The following is a 9,047-nucleotide window of genomic DNA, read 5'->3' as shown; positions in this document are numbered from 1 at the left end:
TTAGATAAGTGGCTCCTACTGCCTGCTGGATTTTAGTTTTTGATTGTCCTAAATCCTAGGTAATGTTGTGAATTCTGATGCATCTGTTTGTCAGATGAATAAACTTTCTGTAATGTTCTTATTTGCAGCAAAGTTGGCAGCCCCTGTTTTATTCTTCTCTTGACTAGGACCTTAACACTATTACATAAATTGCAAAATATATCAGAATAAGTGTTGAATTCACATTGGAAATCAATGTTTTTTGGTGTTTTGAAATCCCAGAATTGGGGAAAATTGTGTCAAATACATTTAAGAGCTGATGTGAATCCAATCCAATGTTGGCACGGCTGTTTCCCATAGGCATGTTGACCTTGCATCAGATCTGGGTCACTTAATTGTTGAGTCTTCATGTCAAAAATTAGAAAATTAAAGATTTTTTTTTGGGTCGATTCTAAGGATGACTGTTGCTTATCTGGAAACCTAGACAACTGTTATTTGCCTTTGTAACCTGTATGTCCATTTGTGCTAGAGGGGTCTAAATCTTCCAAGTGCAGGTGCACAAGAGGGGTTGCCACTCCGACTTTCCCATGTCTCTTTACCTTGATGTTCTTACAATTTTCTATTTATATGCTCATTTTACCACATTAAAGGATTTGTGTTTGGTAAGTTTTTATTTTACTGTCAGTTTAGACTTTAGTGTCATATTCACTTTGGATTTATCATTAGTTTAATATCGGAAAATGCATTGATGAAGAGAGCAAAAAATTACGGGGATGGATTTTGGGTCCCAGCACAAAACTGATCTGAAATTCAATGTGTATTGCATGTCAATGGTAGTGCAGGTTACTGCAAATATAAAAACTTTTTGTACAAAACTTCTGATTATTTTAAAAAGAATATGCCAATATCTAAAATAGGAATCCAGGCATAAAGAATTTATACAAGGGATAAAATGTGCTTTAGATTTTTGTTCTCTTATGGTGGTCTTGCTCGCTGCTTTATTAAGCGAGTTGCCAGCCCCTCAGATAAATTGTAAATATAAATTGTCCACAACTTTAGATTAGAGGGAATCTGAATAACTATGATATTGAACAACCCACTTGTCTCTGTAACTTGTAAGAACCCATGCATCCATATATAAAAAATCACTTAATCATGATTTCATAATAATTATGCTGTGAGTCCATACATGGGAAAAAATGTGAGCGTACCACACCTTTGAGTATGGGCTATGATAATGAGGGTGCACATTGTGCGCTAGTTTCCGTCATCACCTCAGAGAGAAAATGCAGGAGGTTTTAATTTGCCACCGTTGGCATTGTCGAGTCATGTCTATGGAAATCTCTTCTTGACTATGAGACTTGCAAATAGAAGATATGAGGGGTGAGATGAGAGGAAGAAACCTTCATTAAAGCAATCATGGAGTAACTATCTTTTTGATCTAATTGGGGCTAACTTGAGAACTTGATCTGGACGGGACTAATAAGGGAACACTCACAGAGAACTTATATAAATATTTTAATGTTGTAGTATGACCCATTGGAAGACGTTCACTATATCTATCCAACACATCATTATGAATTATTTTGATAAATTCAAATTTAAGTTAGCCCTTTACATCATGTAATTAAGTTCCTGTCAAACAGTAACATCAGTTACGCTTCATAGATGAAAGCATTAACTTCGTTTCAACATGTCAAGTTCTCTGTGATAGCATATTCTGTTGGCAGTTGACACTCATTGGATTCATATGTTGTCATTGATGGCAACAAGATTCTACTGAAGGCATATACCGGCATTTGGAGGCATACACTGGCAGATACCGGCATTGGAGTAATTAGGGTCATCACCGGCACCGGCACTGTCACCGTCACCGGCATCTAGCACTTCAGTGAAGCCGACATCAGTTTGGGATCCGAAAGGTTTTATTTGTAAAAACATTTTGTAATTATTGTATAGGACCGACATTGAATATCCTTTTGTATTGTAAGCCGATAGAAGGCATATTGTTTGTAAAGGGTATATAAGTCAATACTGTTAAGTCATTTTGTAACATGACAAGGTAGTAGAACAAGGTGATGCGAAGGATATGTATGTAGGTCATTTGTATGCGAATGTAATATCATGCTATGATCAGTAGATGGTTTGTAAAGCATTCTTGGAGGAAAGGAGATACCGGTAGAAGGGTTCAAAGTTTATGAACTGGTACAGAACAAAACTTTAACTGGAACTCTTTTTGGCATTGCAGATGCATTTTGTGAGTTCACCAGTCCTGTTTTATCTCAGCAGAAGCTTGTAGTCAGTGAGACTCTTTTGTGTTGAATAGTGTGCCTTCCTGCATGTGCAGACGTGCTATGTAATATCTTTCATATGGCCAGTGAATTGATATTGTGGGTCACAAATCCCACTGTAGTTTTTCCTCTTTGAGGTTTTCCACGTATAAATTTTGTGTGTTATTGTGTTCATTTATGTGGCTGGTTTATTTACTTCATGTTATATGTTTCTTCATTTACCGGTTTATATGTGTATGTTATAAAAGGATAAAATCTTGTATTACCGGCAGAACATTGATTCACCCTCCTTTCTCAGTGTTCTTGGATTCATTGTATTCCAACATATTCTACCTATCTCCACGTTTTACAATGCTTAAAAAGAACTATATAGAAAATACAACAAAGAAAAGAATTTGTATCTCCACTGGAAGGTGAAACTTAACACGTCAACCCCAAAAGAAAATGTCATAGGGTAATTGAATGCCTGCATCTTTCACCACCTCTCTAGTTTATCCAAATCTTGCTTTCTTGTATTGAATTTTTGTTTATTGCCTTCACTTGCATTAGGCCTGAACGATATATTTTCCAGGGGCAGTCTATATAGATTAGGATTTCTACACAAGAAGCCTCAAAGGTTCTCATCTGCTTTTCCCAGTGTATTCTACCAAAAAGCATTTGTCTGAGAGATCAAAATATCCCAGACATGAGGGATCTGCAAGTTGCAGAGCAATGTTTCTGGTTGGTCATTTCTTGAATGATCCCATGACTCTGGTTGAACCATTCCTCTCAAGGATATGTTTTTGCACTAAAGATTTTTTGTTATTGCAATTACAGAGAAATTAGTTCCTTGAAGCATACTGTTTCCTGAGTAATATTGACCAATAACTTATTGTAGGACAGATCCATGGATTTCAATGCTTCGAGTCTGAGTCTGTACTAAAGAGTTGCTAATATTTTCATCCCAAGTCTTACATTATCCACAGATAGAAAAAGCATGCGTAGCGCTGTTACGTACTTTATGCTGCCAAGATTTGTAAGTTGTACATCAATACTTTTCAACTGATTGACTATAGCATATGACTGTGTTAACATTTCTAGAATTGGGTCCTGATGAATTGTTATAAGATAAACCTTGTAAGATTTCACGGATTGGGCCACAACGGATTGTTATGAGATAAAATTCAAATTTAAAGATCTCGCAGCCTAATCAGCTGGGTACTAACTTGCAAGTTACTAGAGCTTTAGCTGAGAATTCACAGCAGTAGCAGTTATCCAATTCAAAGTGGGATTCTACTATGGATTTTGTTATCTCTTACGTCAAATACTCACATGTAGAATGGTTAAATATCCGCCTTGGCATCTCACCTTGCAAATCATTTTAAAAAATTGAGGCGAGTTTATATCTTGAAGTCTTTAACATCTTACCAACTTCGCTTGATTGATATTCCTTGGCCTATTCTTTGGGAATTCCAGAGACTATTAAAACTCATTGTTTGTGCACTGTTCTTGGAGGATTTCTGAGACAATGAAAACTTATTGTTTTTTGTGCATATAGAAGTAGGTTGTATTTAGGTTGAGTCTGAGGCCATTTTTAGCTACATAGAATATAAACAATAAAAACTCAATTGGATTATTTTTTGTTTTGATAAGCATAGATTTTATATTTATATATAAAAAGTCTGTACATGCTGTATGCAATAAGGCTGGGTAGCCAAGCAAAACAGAGCTCCTCTGAGGAGCTGATACACATGGTCTTAAAGCATTTAGTGAAATGCAAGAAGTAAAACATAGCCTATAGGGCTAGCAGAGATTAAATCTGAATTATATAAACCTATAACATATACACTGTAAACCATAACCAGTCAAAACAACACCTCTGCAAGAAGCCGATGAATCATTCTTCATCCTCTGAAGAGCTCTTGGCCGCTTGCTTCTCGGGGTGTTTGTCTTTTACAACTTTCTTCATGAATGCTGCCATCCAAGTTGGTGTCTGAGGTGGGCTCAATGTCGGTAATCTTCTTAAGAAAAGCACAACCATAAGCTGCCTGCCAACGGTGATCAAGAATAGCGATGGCTCTGAAGTTCCCTAGAAACGAATGCCACACCACCAGGACGCTGTGATTCAGGAAGCGAGGGATGTCCATGGGGCTGGGAATGCCCACTACTAAGCACGATTCTGACAAGACTAGCTCCAGCTCTCAAAGAAAATTTGATTTGACAAGAGTATTTGCCAGTTTCAGCACGCGGCTTTCGACTCCCCTAAATCTAAGAGAGAAGCTATGAACCGCGAAGAAATATCCGTGTTAACACGGTAACGGTCCTCTGAAATCATAAACTCTGCTCCCAAAATCATCTTTATTGCTTACACCATGAGTCCGTTTGGAGCGAGAAACACTACATTCAAGCGCTGGTTAGTAATTTGACCCAAGAATGCCATCTGACACCATGCACTAGGGGAAAGGATCCAGTAGTTGTGCACCCTAACTTCGTGCTTCTCAAAATCTTACGTGGAAATTTCAAATCATTTCGATTTTTTTACAGCAGCTTACTTGACAAGTCCCCTGCTTATAACTAAGGTTTCAGGGTCACATCATCAAATATGATGCCACATCAGCAAGCTTTTTGCCAAGGTGTCCAAAACAGCCCCAAAAAAAAGTGAGACCAATAGGTGTGCAAAAGATACCCCAATAGTTATGCAGCTTATATGGCATCACTTGATTGGTTACTTTTTACAATATTAGTACATTTCCTAACAACTATTGGTACATTTCTTTACAACTACTGGTACATTTACTAACAAAAATGGATATTTTATGTTTCAAACAATAGGTTTTATTTGTTCAATTTTTGGAACAAAAGGTATCAACAACCCTCACAACAATTGGTACATGCTCAACTACTGGGGCTCTTCCCCTAACCAACCAAATTGGAGGGTCCATTTTGGATTTATCTTTAGCAAGGAGCCAAATGCCCCGAAAAAGACCATTCGGGCCTTCTCAAGCCAACTGATGTTACAAACACCATCTTTTGGGATGCAATAAAAGCCGAAGGTGATAAACTTGCTCATTAAAATGAGCTCTACAAAGTGGTACAAAAACCAATCCTATAAATGATGCAAAGGGAGATTGCAAGGCTTTTGATAAGTCAGAGGTCTATCTATATTGTGATGCACATTTATTTTAGAGTGTGATGCATTTAAAGACATCAGGGATAAGTTTGTCAATATCTTAAGTGCTAGCACGTGGTATAATTTATTCGGCGAGGAGTATATCGAGAAGTTGGGAGCACTCATCATCAACTTGCATAGGCAAAGCACTGATCCTGGAGAAGTTGGTTTCGATTGGACAAGCTGTCCCATAGGCTATCTTTAGCCTCATGGACATTAAAATTTGTTTGTGTGTTTCTTTCTTTCTATATGTCGACACCAAAAGCCACATGGCTATTTGAGAGGTAGAGAAGTAGAACAAAAAGAGAGTAGTTTGAGGATGAAAAGACTAATTTGAAGACTGGAGGGAGGGGAGTACGATCACTTGCCTCGAAAAAGACCACCCATTGTGTGCCAAACATAAGGGAAATGAATTCTTATGCTAGTACAAAGGATTGCTACAAAGGAAGAGATTCCATCTGCGACTAGGTTTGATATAGAATCAACTGTTGTATTGGCTTCACAAAAAACATGATTGGCCAGTGTGTTGGGAATGCGATCTAGCACAAGAAGTATTTCATCTAGGAGGGCTTGGAGATGCCAGCTAGGAGTGGCTCGACACCATACAACATTAATAACTATCATAGAGTCACCCTCAACTTCTAGGTTAGTGATTTTGCAAGCTTTGCAAAGTTTAAGCTCATAAAGGAGAGCTTGAAATTCTGCCACATTGTTAGTTCCGTAGATTAATGGGAGAGATGCTATAAAAACAGTGTTGGCATATGAAAATCCCAAAGAGTGCATCCTGCACTAGACGGGCTCGGATTTTTCTAGGAAGCCCCATTAAAATTGAGTTTCATCCATCTTACTAATGGAGGTTGCCATTTAGTCATAACCCCAAGAGCTTGGGAATTAACGTCAATCGTCCCATTAACCATAAAAACTCAACTGGATTATTAATTGACACTTTTTGTTTACTTTTGATATGAGCAATAACATGGAAGAGATAGAACTAGAGAGCTTTCCCTGTAAAGAGCTAATCTTTGGGTCACTGGGCTAAACTCTCTATTCCTCTCAATGAAAATAAATAAATAAATAAATAATAAAAAACAATACTTACATAAGTATAGTAAAATTCTTAATAAGAGGAAATTAAAGTATTATAAAGATTATATAGTTTAGTTTGATTCATCAAAATTATTATTTAAACATTGTGTGAGTTTAAAAAATGAAATGACAAAATAAAGTTCACACTCATGATCTCTAAGGTAAAATTGAATGTTTACAATATTTTGTGAACTTAAAAAACAAAATGAAAATCGACAAAATAAAGGTTCACACTCATGATCTCTAATGGAAAGATTACACTACACCATCTGTACATTGGGATGATATTTTTATTCAAAAAATTCATTGTGGAAGATGAACCCCATGTCACAACCCTTGATAATGTGATAGACAACTTTCATCCAATTTCATAACCTAAGTAATCTCAAGACTTATATTAAAAAGAATAAAGACAAATGATCTTATACATAATCTTTGGTCTCATTTTTACCTGAGACATACAGACACCCAAACATTGCTATCTTGGGCACCTATGACATACGGTGGGTAGATTATAAAGGTCGATTGTCACTATCTTGCAACATTTGTGATATTTGATTGGGTAGATGGAAAATTATTGAACTCATAGGTTGAATCTCTTACATGAATAGTACCCTTGTTCTCTGTGACCCTTATTTTCACAAGGTACACACCCTTATTTGTCTTGATGATCTTCAACAATAACTTCAACTCTTCAAAGGTTTGACACCAATATTAGTAAAATAGTTTATAATTTCTTTAGAGAATACCAAACAAACTTACCAAAAATAGTAAATCTTGAATAATTGATTAATTACACAACTAATGTCATTAAAATAACATCTAAACATGAGAACAAACTAGTAGAATTCCTTATTATAGTTATATGGGTAACCAAGAAACAATAGTCAATTCAAATGTTTTGAATGCATAACAATTGATTTATTTTCAAGAAAAAATAATCCCTTTTGAGGGTTGGTACCACATACCAAGTCATGCCAAGTTAAACTAGATTTCCATGTTCTAGCCAGTTGTGAGTCTCTATCGCTTTTTCAATCACTCTTTTTTTAATTGTGGAGTTTCTTAAAAATTCAGAATCCCTTAAGATTGTTCATGTTATAATACTTAGAACAAAATTATGGATCATGGAATTTATAGTATAATATTTAGACCAAAATTATGATGCAAACCTAGGAACCTTCCTTCAATTTTGCACTATGGCTTTTCCATTTCTTTTGATTCATTTTTCTAAATCTTTCCTTATTAGTAATATTTGTGCAACTTTCTCTTTGCTTCTTGCAAGGTGGTGGTTGTTGGAGACATTGAATTTGCAATTTGATGGTATTTCGTGTATTGGTGGGGATGCTTGTTCTTCCCAACTCCTTTGTTTTCCTCTATTCGACAATATCTGCATTTCTATTTTTAGTATCTTTAAGTGTTTTTCTTTGGATATTGGTCAGGATTCTCGCTCTAAGAAGGATTCTTTGTTGGGTTCTTTTTGTCCTTCAACTTAGACCTTGGTGCCTAAGGGGGATGGAGACATTTTTGGGGTGGCTTTGGATTCTAGAGTTGTTGGTGGTCTATTGACTATATTGTGAGTTGATGAAATCAAAAGATTGGACCTCTCCTTTGTAGCTCTACCCCTCTTTACATTGATGGATGGTATAAGTCATGCTCTATATCTAGACTCTATTGCTGAAATGTTTGTTGCCATATTTAGAAATTTACAAGTAGGGAAATGTTTTAAAGCTCGACCATTATTGACGTGTTCATAAAGTGGGAACAACATAAATAGAAACTCGACATAATATTTTGAGATTATGGCTTTGCTAAAATGATTGTTTTTTATCTCCTTCACAAGCCATGAATATTGTGCACAAACCCTCTTAGATGTTACGTGGTTTCTAGGTAAGAATAGTTTATTCCTTCAAAAATGATTGCCAAGCTTTGGTCTTGAGAAATAATGCATTAATAAGAATTTGGTTTGGGGTTGCCATTAGAGTACTAGGATGAGGAGGTTTTCATGGCCATAGTCAAATCTTTTGGACATGTTATTATGGTAGATACGATCACCAAATCCGAGGCATGATTTGAAAGATTGGAATTTACGTGGATGTCAATAAGGTGCTTCCTTCTAGGACAACATTGTCCTCTAAATTGGATAAATGGGTGCAAGAAATAGCTTTTGAGCATTCTATGGTTTTTTGCTATTGTTGGCTCAAGGTGTGTCATGCGAAGGTGAACTATTTGAGTAACAAGAGAGAGTTTTTTGCAACAAAAAGGAGCAAGCTTTTCCTTCCCAACCTCTCATAATTAATAGTGAGGTGGAAGGCACCTTAATGTGTGGATTTGGTGATGCATGCAAGGTCCTTCCTAAGGAACTATTGAAGGAGGGTAGTAGGGGGGAAGGATTTTGATGTTCATGGGGGATTGGAGAGACCCAATATATCATCTCTACACTTGAGTTGTTGAGGTACCTGTTGCAAATGTGAAGAAGCTTGATGCATTAGTATGGTTGTCATTGATGTCAATGTGTTGATTCTATGTTTTAATATTTGGTTTTG

The sequence above is a fragment of the Cryptomeria japonica genome, chromosome 6, assembly GCF_030272615.1.
Source record: "Cryptomeria japonica chromosome 6, Sugi_1.0, whole genome shotgun sequence".
NCBI lineage: Eukaryota > Viridiplantae > Streptophyta > Pinopsida > Cupressales > Cupressaceae > Cryptomeria > Cryptomeria japonica.
This window is presented reverse-complemented; position numbering follows the sequence as displayed.